The 17,203-nt window shown below is 32.2% G+C and overlaps 1 long non-coding RNA gene across 1 annotated transcript; it reads left to right on the forward strand.

Annotated features, from left to right (window-relative positions):
- Window positions 1-4,024: 4,024 nt before the first annotated feature.
- Window positions 4,025-5,892, forward strand: LOC143058777 (uncharacterized). Its single transcript, XR_012973225.1, has 2 exons — window positions 4,025-4,225; window positions 4,673-5,892. It is a non-coding gene; the product is annotated as an uncharacterized LOC143058777 (long non-coding RNA).
- The last annotated feature ends 11,311 nt before the right edge of the window (window positions 5,893-17,203 follow it).

A 17,203-nucleotide genomic window follows, 5' to 3' on the forward strand; every position in this document is an offset into this window, starting at 1 on the left:
ATTGTTTGGTGGTATTGAATAATTGTTATTTCACAGCTGTAACATGTCAGAACTTCCTCAATACTTAATCCACTTCAACAGCGTCTTCATTGTTTGGTGGTTTTACATTATATTTATTACACATTGGTAACTTGTCATACCTTCAACATGACTTACACGGATCCACTTCAACAGCGCCTTCATTATTTGGTGGTATTACATTATAGTTATTACACATTGGTAACTGGTCAAACCTTAAACATGACTTACCGAATATAAAAACAAGATGTGGTATGATTGCCAATGAAACAACTGTCTACAACAGACCAAAATGACACAGAAAAATAACAACTATAGGTCACCGTCCGAACTTCAACTATGAGCAAAGCCCTTACCGCATAGTCCAAATCCACTTCAACAGCGTCTTCGTTTTTTCGATGGTACTGTGGATTCATTTATTTTCGTGGGTACCAATTTTCGTGGATTGAGAAAAACTTGCATTTTCGTGGATATATAATTTCGTGGTTTTGGCAAAGTCTGCGTATATTCGTTTAGGAAATTTGTAATTGGTTGAAATTTTAAATTCGTGGTTCCCTTGAACCCACGAAATCCACGAAAATTGGTATACAACGAATAATAATGATTTCACAGTATTACATTAATTGATATTTCACAGCGGTAACTTGTCAGACCTTAAACATGACTTCAACAACGTCTTCATTGTTTGGTGGTATTACATTATTGATATTACACATCAACTGGTTACTTGTCACAACTTTTTCAAAACTTAACGGAATCCACTTCAATGACGTCTTCATTGTTTGGTGGTTTTACATAATGTTATTTCACAGCGGTAACATGTCAGACCTTAAACACGACTTACCAGAATTCACGTCAACAGTATCTTCATTGTTTTGTGGTTTTACATTATAGTTATTATACATTGGTAATTTGTTATACCTTCAACATGACTAAACCGAATCCACTTCAACAGCATCTTTATTGTTTGGTGGTTATACATTATTGTTATAACACATTGGTAACTTGTCAGAACTTAAACAAAACTTACCAGAATCCACTTCAACAGCGTCTTCATTGTTTGGTGGTATTACATTGTTATCCTCGTTTCCCGCGTCGTCTACATCAGCTGATTTGACTAAATCATTAACCAGGAGAAAGCACAAAACAAATACAAATATGTATTTCATGATTAAGAAAACAATAGTTAAGACTCTACAAGTATTGTATTAAACCCACGTTTTAACACGTGTTACGTAAACTTAAGATTGTCATCAACATATGTTTATCTTTACTTGTAGCAAACATGACAAGATGTTGCGTTTAATCATTTACTAATAATCGAATGTTTTGTTAGATATTAATGCTACTTCATCATTTTTTGAAAAAGAGAGATAAAAGAGAAAAAGAACAACAGAAAAATGTAAACACAAAACAAAACATAGAAAACTTAAGACTTACCAATACGAACCCCATTAAAAACTGGGGATGATCTCCGGTGCTTCGGAAAGTTTTACAGATTCTGCTCTGCATGTCACAGCCATCGTGTTTCATGAAAATAAAACCCAGTAATGAGTCTCGATCGGTAAATCACACTCGGGGAAATGGGGAACGGAATTGTTGTAACGACATTTGGAACATGTCAGCTATCATCTGTGGAATATATATTCCATAACGGTCAACTAACTCGTGATGGGGTCTGTAAAACTTACGAAGGGATGATATCAACTATACCACTCGGATCCTTGTCAGAAAAGTTATAATTGTTATTTAACATCAAGCAGACGTCAACCTCACAACAACTTCAACATATGGAGACCACAGAAATCAAACCATAGTGTTGGCTAGAGAGTTAATTTTCTTTCATTTCTTCAAGGAATGTCATCTTTGACAGCAGTGCGAAAACCAGGAAATCTCGGCATATTGCATTGTGGGTAAAAATATTAGAATATCGTTTACATTGTGTCCTAACGGAGTTAAATAATAACTTTAGCGCTATAAAACCAGGTTCAATCCACCATTTTCTACATTTGAAAATGCTAGTACCAAGTCAGGAATATGACATTGGTTGTCCATTCATTTGATGTGTTTTGTCATTTGATTTTGCCATTTGATTAGCATGATTAGGGACTTTCCGATTGAATTTACTCGGAGTTCAGTATTTTTGTGATTTTACTTTTTACTAGTATCCTTATTTTGTTTGTTCCCAATCACAAATCAGATAAAACTTTTCAGTATTGTAAGTGACTGATTTGATAAATAGTATAGTAGGTTGAATTTTATAAAGACAATACCAACAGCTGCGTACAATAAAACAGAAAAAAAACCCCAAAAGATACCACAGTGACATTCGAAATTTACCACAACAAATTCGTGTGGGTGACATGTTAAAATTGCCACAACTAAATAAAATTAGCGAGTAATGCCAGTGGCGTAGCCAGGGTTCAAATGATGTGGATGCCAAACTCTCTTAACTCTTTATCCTATTATATATTTTTTTAAATTTCAATCAACGAGTTCTTCATTAAAATGAATTAAATAGTGCCTCTAGTGTTGGTTGTTATCATTCCCTACAATTAATTCATAATTTATTTGTAGTATCCAAGAATTGACCCGTACACCTAACTAAAACAATGATCAAAGAAATGAGGCTGAGGTCAGGTGACCCAAGTCCGAGAGAGTATAGGCCTAGCAAGGATCCCATTTACAAAATATCATATCACTCACAAGTGAGAGCTTCCCATGACGTGACAATTTTGTAAGTAGTCCATCAACCATGAATCTGAGCCAAAGATAAAAGGACATAAGACATTACATAAATATTGCAATATAAAGCATCCATATACAACGCGGGAAGGTTAATGCGGTTTCAAATAATTTTTTACAATTTTTGGTGATTGCATCGAAATCTCATCTATTACGTCATTTTCGAAACTATACGAATTTTGATTGGCTAAATCGGACGTTGGGAGAATTTGCTATAGAGTGGTGATTTTTTGGCTTCACCGAGGTCAAAGATTTATCAACTTGTTGTTTTTCGACAACGGCATTGCGACATTAACAATATCTTCATACATGATCATTGTTCCCTTGAACACTTACAGTTTTAAGTAAGAAAATCGCCAAAAACTAAGATTCATCAACGTCAATGTTTAGCTTGTCACGTCACAGTCATTATTATCAGCTGTTGAGCACCTTGTCACAGAAGTCGGCACATGAAAATCACAATGGAAAGGTGGATTTAGCATACATTTTGAGGTAAATACGTTGTAAATTGTAACTCATTATCACCGGTACCCATTTCTTCTTATTGAATTTGTTGAAGTGAATCAAAACATTTATAATTCGTCATTTATTTCGATAACCGACGACGAAAATCGTTGACCTATAAATCAATCAACGAAACAATAAAGTTAGCTAAATGGAAACAATGCTCGGAGAAAGATTGTTTTAATATTAGTTTTATTAGACTTGATTTTTCCCAAGCTAACTGCACCCCCTATATTATCATACCCAGTCTACCTATCCTTAAGCTTAGTCATTTTTTGTTTATACTTTTATACACCACCTACGCAAATGAACAGTGTTGGTGTTTTTACATTTTAAACAGAGAATGACATTGTTTCAATTCAGAATTATTTTTTTTTCATTGTGATTTAAGCATAAATTTTATTAAAATAAAACATGGATTTGTTTCACAAATAGTATTTATATATCCATTGTCATTTCTAAGTTTATAAAAAATACCAGAATTTATAAATGCATGTTCAAACAAATAAAATGTACTATTATTAAAGTTATATTTCAGTTATCAGGCTACTGAGATTTTACAAAATGAGAGAATTTGCTCATCTCAGTTAATATATTATCCAATTTAATTTTTAGTAATAGACATGAAAATTTTAAATTGATCACCACTTTCATTCAATTGACATAAAGACTATTGATTACTTGTAGGATTTGCTAATCCAAATAATGACTTTAAAAGGTGTCAATCTACATTGATGTAATAAATATTTCAATATCATACAGATTAAATACCTAACAGTTTTTTTTAAGTATCTCCTTTATTGCCTATTTCCTACATGTTTAACAAAAAACTTTTGGTGTGTTTATTGCTTTAAAGTTTTGACTATGCAATTTTATATTTGTCTTTTGCAGAATTTGTATTCACTGTTTTTTTTACTGCTTCCAAGTGAGTTGACATGTAGAAAGTCTGCATTTTGATGTAAGCATTCAAATATTATATTATTGTTACTGACACTTTAATATTTTTTAGTCACATGAAGTGATATGAAAGCTATTTTAAGATTAATTGCTTATGAGTTTAGATTACTCTGTCTATTATATTTATGTGTTAAGAAAGTAAACAAGCATGGCAATTATTTTATTACAAACATGTAAGTTTACTATTAGGTTTACCAACCACTGCTGATACTAAGGGCTATAGCTATTAAGCTTACTAAAATTTGATTATATTGAAGTTCTCTTTTTGTATCAGAATAAGAATATAAATAAGATAATTGTTATGTTCAAAATATTAATAACAGGGCACATTAAGAGCATAATATATAAATCAAGTTCAGTGATTGAAGTAATAGATATTATGCATATATATAGCAATGGGGCATATAAATTAATTATATTGTGTATAATAATATCATTTTTTTTGCAGGATTTTAAGATGAATGAGAAACAATGGCTACTTCCAATACAATAGCACAATTGATAAAATGAATAAGACACAAGGACTGCACTTTTCATTCTAAGGAAGATCAACAAATGATACCCAAACAAGGATATTATTTTCATATCAGATTCCTGTACATGAGATATAAAGAGAAAATTCATTTTTCTGAAAAGACAACTCTTTACTTATACATATGTGTGACAAAATTAATGGAATCAAGACTGTTTTAACTGTGCTAAAAGGAATACAAATTAGAATTTAATTGACTGTTTTAAAAAAAAAAGTGAGAAAAAATTTACTGTATGAAAAAGCAGGTTCAGGAAAAGGAAATATATTGAAATGAATGAATAACTAACTGCAATGATTCTGGAACATGTGTTAGTTCATGATCAAACAAAGGAAAAATTTATAAGAAAGTGGAATACATATGTGATATTGTGTCCTAATTATGATCACTGAGGAGAGGATGTTTCACAGAACTTTTACTTCATAAATGTGTCACTGTGTACAAATTGAGATTTCATTCAGTGGATAAATTATATTTAGCTGTGCTCCATGGAATATTAAAATCAAAATCATTAATAGTGTTTATTAATAATAATGTGAAACAAAAGCAAAAGTGTTAGGAATGATGAAATGTTTTCACATACAAATTAGCATATATAGATTCATCAATAGGAACACTCATTCCCTAATTTCAATGATTGTGAAACATGTTTTATAACAAAAACAAAAAAAATCTATGTTATTTGGTTATGATGGTAAGTTGTGACACATTGAAAAACATACCACATGAAGTAAAATAAGTCATGTTAGCTGCATTTAATACACAATTTCAAATCAATCAATCAGTGAATGTATATTTTAAATTACTTGGGTTAAATGAAAAACTTTAAGGTTTTCAGACACTGATCATATATATATATTCCCTTACAAAAACATTCACACCCCCTTTTCAGAAAGTACCAAATAATGCTTATTGAGGAGCAATTATCAATATTAATTCAATTATCTAATTACATGAAGCTTTAACTGATGATAAATATTATAATAACTTTTCTTATTCAGTTCAACATGATTTAAACTGATGTCTGCTAGTTTTATGCTGTTTTATCCTTAAAAATAAACACCTCATTGATGGTTAGCATTGCAATTATAAAAGATAATATATTATATTGATATTAATAAAATATAGATAATCAAAACAGTTGTCCAAGTTCATGATTTTTCTAATTTACACAGATTTAGGCCACAGATTCATTAATTGGGATCTGAACTGGGGGGGTGAGGGGGTTGTCAATTAGTTGCTATGAGAATTTTTCTCTATTATTTTTATTCAAATAGCATCTTTTCTTTACCCTGCAAAATTATTATCATATATTCTTTAAATAAACTTTACACCCTATATATACCTATATTTCTGTTTCCTGTACCTTAAAAAGAGATTACAGCTAATTTCCTAAAGGATGTAGAGCAAGACTTAGGTTACCTTGCTTGCTTTGTTTGTATATTGTACAATAATAATTTAGATAACATCCAATTGAATTTCACTATAATATTTACAGGTTTAAGTTTGCCTATATTTATTGTTTGAAGATGACAATCTTAAGTGCTTTAAGCTTTAAGCCTGGGTAAATATTTATACAAACAAGACAAGCAAGTCAACCAAAGTTTTACTCTACAAGCTTTAGGAAATTAGCTGTAAAAGAAAATATTCTGCAAATTTATAAGTTACAGAGATAATGGTACATATATACATACATAGAATAAATACATATTTTGGAGTTTTAAGTTAATAATGCTTGAATGAGACACAGAATATTCATTGAATGTGTACATGGTGTATAAAGGGTATGTGTGAAAAAAATGTTGCAGGATTTAAAATATAATTAAATTTCCATTAGCTCTTGCACTATCATATTTGGTATAAATTGATTTAATAGTCCCATACTTACTGACCATGGCACCATAAGTTTTTTTGTTATGAAATCATCATCTATTTTTCTTAAAGTATGTTTTCTATCAGCATGTGGTAATTAAATTTATTGAGAGAGAGAAAAAGCAGGACATTGAATATATTTCAAGCTGTCATTTATATATGGTGTGATTGCCACTATGACCAACGACTGAATAATGTACAGTGTATGGGTCTGTATGATTTATGAAGAATGAGCAAGATTCATGATTTTATTGTACACTCTAAAAGTTTACACTGTTACAAGTGGCAAAACCCAAACATGAGAGGCCCCTCACTTGACAAAATAGAATGCAAAGAGCTATCTGATTGATTGAATGGTGTTTAACGACACTTCCCACACTGTTGTGCGAATACACGGAGGTCATGTTTTATTGGTAGATAAAGCTACAGTGTCCGTAGAAAAATTCAATACATAATTTTTTTGCCAAAAAATACCAAACAGAAAGAAAAGGGGCTTCATACCCCCAGCCGATGTGTAATTATAATCATTCTGATCTATTCTCCGAGTAATATATATATATTTAAATAGTTTGTTTCCTTTATTAAATATTTGGTTATGGAGAAGATGCAACAAAAAGTACATTTAAATAAAGATCAGCAATAATTTCCCGATGACTGAAATTTTTATTTCTGTTTACAGAATTACTTCCCTTTGAAAGTCACTTGTGCGTTTGTAAACAATGTCGGACACAAAAAAATTTGAAACACGTTAACTTTGACTCAAAAGTGCTAGCGTGTAGAAATGATGAATTTTTGGGTCAAGTTAACGTACAGAAAGCTGAATATTAATATTTATCGAAAACTGCTACTCGGTTCATGTTGTTAATACCGTTTAAGTGTTAGACGTTGTAATATCTGAAGGTCAAAGTATTTTTGGCACAATTCAGTCGAAAATCTCCGTTTATGTATTTAATCTTTTTATTCAAAGGAGGCGAGTAGCACTTTTCTAATACTTTGGTATATAAGCTATCCACAGATAACAATATTTAGAAAAACAAGACTGTCTACACGCTAGCACTTTTGAGTTTACTGTTTTCACGTTTATAAATAGATTTTGAGTGTCACGTGATAACCACGTGATAATTTGAGAATGTTATTTTTGAAAACGAAATTTATATTGTCAACTTACTAGCAAAACTAAAAAAATATAACAAATTACACTATAAATGAGTCAAAAAGTCTTTTTATTAAAAGTCGAAATTTAAGTATCATTTTTTCATTTTTTCGAAAATACAGCATTAACATACCCGCGAAGGCATGATGCAATCTAGTCTTCTTCCTTTTAACTTTAATTTATTAACGGATTTATGCAAAAAATTTAGGCTGGGGCTGCCGCTGTTGTATTCAAATTCTTTCATTCTAAGATTTTCATTACAAGCGACACATACCATTTTTAATATAAAATATATATGCAAACATGTACGTATGTATTTCAAAATTGTTTGTTCAGTCTAACATTCTTTTAAATTAAGCACAATATTTATATATGAACATTTGATGATAGATGATTTTATAATACTTCATGTTAAAATGCCATATTTTGATTGGCTAATACGAGGGTGTTAATTTACTCTATCACATGGCTGAGCGGGTGACAATTTTTTTGAATTTCACCCTCTCGGCTAGACCAATCAAAAATCGGTAATTTAAACGACAATGAATTGAATTCACATCAAGTTATTAAAGGCAATGCTTAAAGTTCTAATTTACTATACAACGAAGCGTGGAACGACTCAAACTTATTTCTTTTACAATTGTTGGAAAAACATATTTCTCTTGTTAATATTGTTTCTTTAAAACCTTTTACATTATGCGTTATGCTTATTGTTGATATTTTATTCCATACATTACTTAAACGCATTGGTTCACCATCGATTGGTTTCAACAGATGGTATATATTTCATCATGTTCATTGTGATGTACATGTCTCCGCCAGATATGAGGGATTTCACCCCAAAATTTAAATCAAATAAATAACAATAACACAATAACTACAAATAATTTTTTTGTTTTCGGGACGAATCCTTATATTGTTTATAAATGTCAAGTCAATGCACTATCATTGTCTATTTACTTCATTTCTGTTGATTTTTCTAATCCATTTGTACCCGTAACGTTGGTACGTGACTCCATAGAAAATACTTTTAAATAAAATTCATCTGTAAAAGACAATAATGATAGGACATTCAGTATAATAAATTAAATAACACATAGCTGAGAGGGTGATAGAGCAGATCGGTACCCCTCGAAAAAGCATTGTCAACCTTGGCTTCGCCGCGGTTGACAATTTTTTCTCGGTGTACCAATCTGCTCTATCACCCTCTCAGCTATGTGTTATTTATATAATATTATACAATGTTATTACTGCTGTCAGGGTAAAACTGTATTGTTAACAGCGAAACAAATGAACCATACAAAAGAGGTAACTTGGTATAATTGCCAATGTTACAACAAATATACAATTATCAATAAATTTCCAAATGGATATATGCAGCTATATGTTCAGCTAACAAATATAAGCAGACCTACATCGTTAAGTAAGCAGCTATAAAGATTGACATGTCAAAATGAGAAACAATTCTAACTGAAATTACAAACCACCTGCTAAACAACAAAACAATGATAAAACACAAATAAGATAGCTTTCAACAAATTACAACCACTCAAAAAAATATACTAGCTTTGTACTATAATATTTGTATGAGCACTCAACCCTTCTTACCTTATATATAGTCAGCGGTCAAACAGCACAACATAAGAACAATAAAATTGAGAATAGAAATGGGGAAAGTGTCAAAGTTTATATATCAGTTAACTACAGAAATTACCTTAGCTGTATTTGGCAAAACTTTTAGGAATTTTGGTCCTCAATGCTCTTCAACTTCGTAATTTATTTGGCCTTTTTAACTTTTTTGGATTCGAGCGTCACTGATGAGTCTTTTGTAGACAAAACACGCGTCTGGCGTATATACTAAATTTAGTCCTGGTATCTATGATGAGTTTATTTATAAACAAATCAAACTTGTTCATCTGATGCCATTTCTTGATTCTGAGGATAAATGTTTCTAAGTGTAATAACATTCCATGAAGGTTTAAGCAAAATTTTGACATATACATTTAATTCCAGACATATATGTACGTTAAATGCAAAAGAAAACAGTATTTTCTCTCCTAACCATAATGAATCTTTATCAAATTTTATGAATATTGATGTCTAACAAATTGATATCCAGTCTAAAATTTAACGAAACATGTGTTGAGTATAAATAGATATTTACTCTTTACGTACTATCTAAAATTGTCTGTTTATAAATTTTGAAATTATTAAGAAACTAAGGTTACAACTCCCTTAGACAAAGTTGACTTTAGATGAATTTGGCTTTTTATTTTAGGCATTTTTGTCAACGGTTTCGGTACTTATACATCGTCGGATTTCAAATTGTTTTCTTTGAGCGTTCCTGATGAAGGTAAATCCGGCAAAGTGCTTCGGTCGCATGAAATTATCAAACGTGTTGTTTTTATTTTTCAACAGTGTTTTAATGTCTGCGAAGTTATCTAAAATAATACAAGTGTTTAGTAAGACGGGCTACATCTGTTATAATTTCGTCGGGAGGAGTCAATTTACTGGTTTCTGGCACTTTGGAAACACAAATACAGGTATTTGATATCTGAATAACAGCCTTTGTATGCCCTCAATTGAAGAATTAATTCATACATTTTTGTATTATTTAAAACTGTCAGTAACAAGAATGTGTCCAAAGTACACGGATGCCCCACTCGCACTATCATTTTCCATGTTCAATGGACCGTGAAAATGGGTACAAAATATAGATAGGCATTAAAATTAGAAAGATCATATCATAGGAAACATGTGTACTAAGTTTCAAGTTGATTGACCAAAAAGTTTAACCTGAAACTCGCACTTTCATTTTCTATGTTCAGTGGACCGTGAAATTGGGGTCAACCGTTTTATTTGTTTTTAAAATTAGAAAGATCATATCATAAGGAACATATGTACTTAGTTTCAAGTTGATTGGACTTCAGCTTCATCAAAAACTACCTTGACCAAAAACTACCTTGACCAAAAACTTTAACCTGAGGCAAGGGTCATCAGATTTTTTTATCTTTCTTTTGATACCAAAATATATTCTACATAGTTTGATATTTACGCCTATGCGTATGAACTAATTTGTTTTTTTATATGTAATAGTACTACTTTCTACTGTGTTTTTTTTTACCAGGCTCTCGTTGGTAGTGTAACATCTTACAGAGTATATACCCTTATTGTTTACCCTATTGATAAATCTCATCAAATTATATAACATTTATCTCGATGTCGACCGAGTTTGCCTAAATGGTTCCGTTTTCAGATATCTTCAGTGTGCTTGTCAGGCTTTATTAGGACAGAACATGTTTGATTTTAGCAAGGTTCATATAATTGCTATTATTCCATAGTTGTGTTATTCAATTCACAGTTGAGGCGTGATCGTCAGATTGCGAAGAATTCCGCTCAAACCGGTGCTAGAGGCCATCTTAAAACTTGCAGCGAGGTCAGGTTTTTGTTAGTTCCGTTTCAAAGGCGACACTATGTTTTTGTTTTGCTTTGTACATATTGATTGTGTGTCATGGATGGATACTTTCTTTTCTATTATATACACTAACCAAAAAGATATGGAATAGTAAAAAACTTAAAATTTATCCAAATTTTTGCTTTGAATATCTATTTTTTTTATTGGAAAAGGAATAGTCTAAATAAAGGCAACAGTAGTATACCGCTGTTCAAACTCATAAATCCATGGACAAAAAACAAAATCGGGGTAACAAACTAAAACTGAGGGAAACGCATTAAATATAAGAGGAGAACAACGACACAACACTACAATGTAACACACACAGAAATGGACCAAGCAACAGATTAAATCCCACAATAACAAATATAACATCAAAACCAAGTACATGAATTTGGGATAGACAAGTACCGTGACACGTCTTAATGCAATGTGAATTTACACTAAAAAATAAGAGAAAACAAACGACGCAACGTTAAAATGTAGCACATACAGAAACGAACTATAATATAACAATGGCCATATTCTTGACTTGGTACAGGACATTTTTAAAGAAAAAAATGGCGGGTTGAACCTGGTTTTGTGGCATGCCAAACCTCCCCTTTTATAGCCTTGTGAAATATAATATTAAGATGACAACTCAACACCACAGGACTACAATATAAATAAATTGGAGAATACAATTGAGAAAGAAACACACGAACAACAGTCAACAAAAGGCAACAAGTTGCAAATTTTAATACGCCAGAAGTGCATTTTATCCACACAAGATCTACTAGTGATGCCCAGATACAAAAGGTTGAAAGCCGAAACAAGCACAAAGTCGAACAGCATCGAGGACTAAAAGATCAAAAAAGTTGTGCCAAAAACGGCCAGGGTTTTCTGTTAGTTACCAGAACATCCTTATCATTTAGAACAATTTATACTTTTGCAAACACTAAATTTATAAAATTAATAAACAAAAGCTGTACATGATAGAACTAAAATATTAACTAATTACAGGAAACAACTGAAATACATTAATAACCAGACATTTGCAACTCAAAATGTAGACACATCCGACATGTCCGAATATGTTTAGTTTGGTAAAACTCCATGCTAGATTCAAAAAGTTATTGATGTCCGAACAACTCTAGCCGTATACTGCATTTAATAATATTAACTGAAATAAGTGCAGAAATCAGTTAAACATGTAAAATACGGAAAAGAAAGAAAAAAAACAATACCATCAAATATTTCATTTTATTTTGTCTTCATGAGCATGATGAGGTGAATGTGTTAAACAAATACACTACAAAATGAACCTTAATATTTACATACACAATTCATTATTACACAACTGGCGGGAACACTTGTTATAGATGATAAAAATAATAATAATACTATAGATTATATAAATACAAAATTCATTATAACACAAATGGTATGAACACTTGTAATTCATATACGATAAAAAGAATACTTTAGACTATATATATACACACACAATTCATTATAATACAAATGGTAGACACAAATAATGAACAAGATTATTTATATCTGATAAAAAAAAACATAATGTAGAATAAATATTTACAAAAAGTCACTATAACGCAACTTGTAGAAAATACTTCTTTACAATGGTAATTATTTATAATTCCTATGAAAAAAAAGCATGTGCACTCGTATCAAAAATTAGAAAAGGATACCCAAATGAGCCTGCATAGTTCATATATGGTATATAAATACAATATAAATCAATGTTCCGGTAAAATTAAAAGAATAAAATAGCAGAACATGACTTCCGCTTAATCAAGCTTTGATAACCCTATTTACAAAGGATCTTTTTCGGGGAGGGGGGGGGGGGCACTAATATCAAATATTGCTATTGGTAGCCGAATTCCCGAAATTCCAAAAAAACTTAGAATAAAAGATTGCTTCTCGTAGTTATCATCTAATCGAATTAAAAATTATCTTTTGTAGTCGGGTTCTTCATCAAGAAGTATTAAAACTGTATCATCTATTATAATTACTGAATGCATCTGATGGTCAAAATCTTCATCTTCATCTATTATAATTTTCAATTTATCAATTAGAACTTAAATATGCCTCTGGTGGTTGCGTTCTTCATCTGTGATTTGGCAATCGCATCTAGTAGTCCGGCGGCTACAAGCATATTTCAGACGAATTGTGCACATCCTGCTACAAGCATGAAATTTGGCATAGACCTTCCTCGACTATTACTCTTTTATTTCAGATAGGGAGGCATTTAAAAAAAAAAATGTCTCACTTCCGGTAAAATCCAAAATTGCGGACATCATACTTAAATCAGGCCTATATCGAAGGCTAGTATGTGAAAAGATGTTATTATCATGCTAGTAACATAATATTTGAAACCAACCTTTGTTATATACTACTTTTGGATATATGATATAGATAAGATGTCTTCAAAAACCCTACTTCCGGTAAAATCCAACATGGCGGACATAGTACTAGAATAAGCATATTTTTAGGAAGGGTAATTGAAATGTGTTTTAATGTATCACTACTATCATTACATTGTGCAGGAACCTTTCTTTTGTGCTTCCCATAAATACTATGTATAAGACATATCTGTTTAAAAACCTTACTTCCGGTAATATCCAAAATGGCGAACATAGAAATATCAATTTTCTATTCTTATATTCAACTTTTTTCAAAATGTAAAGAAAATGGTTTTTTTGGGCTTTTTGCTTTTCATTAAACTATTGGCTTCTAGTTATCCACTAATTTTATTCTGTTGTAAATTTTTAAATAACACTTTTGGTAAAAAACAATATGGCGCAAATTTCTAAAATGAGTCCTTAATCCATATCTTTGATTTAGAGTTTTAGATAGATTGATTAAAACAAAACAAAATTACTGAAGTATTAAAACATTTTTCAATTTACTACCAGTTGGCTAAAAATACATGTGTATTCACAGTCACCACCACATGCAAACAAAGCAGTGCACGGGAGACCCGATTGTCCACATTAACAACGACCGCGACATCCTCTGTATCTGTATGAATACGTTGTTGATACCAATTCTGGCTTTAATATAACGGTTTGAGAGAGCGCTGCCGATTTATTGACGAGGCGTAAGAGCAGATTTGACGCTCTCTACGCTTGATGCGCGCACTACAGTGTCGTCTAGCTGATTCGACGCGGTCACTGTCTTTACAAAGAATGAGTTTGTGTATTGTGGTGTTTTGCTTAGTGGAATGTCAAAATACTTAGAGTGATTCTTTATTTGCTTTTTCAAAATATTTGTTGCGTGGTATTCTTCGACTTCTTGGTAGTTATTTGTCACTTAGGATGTGCTTTTTTGGGGAAATTCGTCTGGTTCAATAGCGGGAATCAGCCCCTAAACCACTTTGTACATAAATATCAACTTCTAGCTTGTTCGTCTTGCAATTGTCCGGAGCGTGTTGTAGTTCGAGTTCGGCTAGCATATTGGAGACACACCCGTCCTCTCTTGACTTGTAATCTATGGTGATAAATCTTGCCGCGCTTGACGTTGTATTCCTTCTTTCTAGCTAATTTATGTTTGTTACAATGTAGGGGCCCCATACTATGGATCCATATTCCATCGTTGATCAACGAGCGAGATGTAAGCAGTTTTTTGTAATATTGTGGGCAGTATTTCAAGTTTCTTCTTTGAGAGCCTAGTGTTGAATTTGCTTTCTTTGCCACGTTTAATATGTGGGTGGTCCATTTGAGGTCTTCCGAAATGTGTAGGCCTAGTTACGGGTTATGCTTGAGTTGTTGTAGTATGTGTCCATTTAAACTGAAGATTTTATGGCTTTTGTTTCTGATGCTTAGGATGTAGTTTTTTTTAACCGCATTCCCCAGAACATCCACAATGTACAAGCTTCTGACAAAATGATGAAGCCTTAGAAAGAGTAAGTTATTTAAAAGTGATCATCTTTGTCCCTTCGCCATCCATTAGCGCCTGAACTGAGTAGCATAAGGGCCAATTCCAAGCTCGTCCCCCTAAACACATGCCTTAGTATATTGCACGTTTTACATGCTGGAAAAGACCAGACCAAGTTGAGGGAATTCCCTCAATTAGTCTTCCCTTTTGCGCAAATAGTTATTTTCTTGATTCGTTGACCATGTTAATCCAATCTGATAAGTTTGTGTGAGCTTACAGTTAAACCTCGGTGATTTAGGCTGATCAATCATCATTCTTTATGTTAAAGTCACATCTTCAAATGCCATCAATGTCTCCCACGCAGTCTTTTTTCCTTTTCAAGCAATCAGAGAACCATATCACAACCGGTAAAGACATGGATCACAATAAGTGTTTGTAAACACTCATTGCCAGGATATATTTATCTAAAACTTTTTGCCCTCCCAAACATAATCCATAGTTCGTCTACCCCTGTCACGGAATAGCGAAAAAGTAATGACAGCATCATCAGTAACGATTATTCGAATCATGACTCGTGCAAGTTCGAGTTTCATTGCATCAGACACATGCACCATGATTCTATTGTCAGCCTCTTAATGTGAATATGGTGATAAACTTGAAACATCTCGAGGTAGATAAATTAGAATATCCTGAGCATTTGTTATAAGAAGCAAGAGATACATTTAGGGGAAGGGAATACACAGACAAATCCAGAGTCAAAACAAAATCCTCAAAATTTGCAAAATTTTCTGAGTGATGACGACAATAAGAAAGAACTTTTAAGTTTTCATTCGCAAAAGCTTTGGTCAATAGATTTTGAGGAAAAGGTAGTTGTAGCAACAATTGGTCAGAATGTTCTGTGTTATCCACCGCATGATGATGTTTCAAGCTTAGCACCATGTTCACATGAATAGGCTGACACTTGAATCAAGATGCATGTGTCTGATGCAGTGAAACACAGACTTAACTGAGTCATAACAGTCCATACTGAGGTTGCTGTCTTCGTTTTTCAGTGACATAGGGGCAGACGAACTTTGGCTTGCGTTTGGAAGTGGGAAAAGCTTCAGATATATATCTATCGATGACCTTTCACATACACTAGGCATTGAGATATTACACGTTTGCTGGAAAATGAACTGCGTTGGTGACATGGATTGTGTTTAAAAATGTGACTCGATCATTTAGAATGATGATTGATCAGCCAACATGACCAGATATGGATTTGACAATGTCATTGATAGAACGATACGTGGTTTTGGAAAAGTCAGGAAAATGGCCATTGTTACATTATAGTTCGTTCCTGTGTGTGTTACATTCTGCTGTTGTTATCTTATATTTAACCCGGATTTGTTTTTTTTTATCGATTTATGAATTCTAAACAGCGGTATACTACTGTTGCATTTATTTGTTAGAAGATTGAACAATGTTATCAGATGGGGTTAACAAAGCAAGAACACATGTGTTTTTGGAAGAGGAAATACTATTGAGGCTATTCCCACGACTCGGTCTAGTCTTTTTCAGCAAGTAAAACGTGCAATATACCCTTGCGGATGCGAATGAGTAACAAGTTATGCTGACTAGTCCAGACGCTTATGAATGGCCAAGGGAAAAATATCCATGGGAACCCTTTTGGACAACTCTTTGTGAGGCCTATTCATCTTATCAGGAGCTTGTACATTATAGATGTAAGAAACAATACCACGATCTTTGTAAATTTGGAAAATAAGCTCTCCGATTGTGAATAAACATGTATTTGCGGCCATACATTAGTCATTCTAACGATGTTCAAAAACTTTAGTGACTTAATTTTGTTTTAATCAATCTATCTAAAACTCTACATCGAAGATATGGACTCATCTTTGTAATTTACGCCATATTGTTTTTTTTTTACCGGAAGTGTTTACTTTGTATTCAAACATATAAAGCTGAATAAAATTAGTGGTTTTGAGGATGACTTAAAGCCAAAAGTTTAATGACCTGCTAAAAAAAACGTTTTCTTTACATTTTGAAAAAAGTTGAATATTAAAATGAAAAAATATCAACATTTTTATGTCC

This window comes from Mytilus galloprovincialis, chromosome 14, assembly GCF_965363235.1.
Source record: "Mytilus galloprovincialis chromosome 14, xbMytGall1.hap1.1, whole genome shotgun sequence".
NCBI lineage: Eukaryota > Metazoa > Mollusca > Bivalvia > Mytilida > Mytilidae > Mytilus > Mytilus galloprovincialis.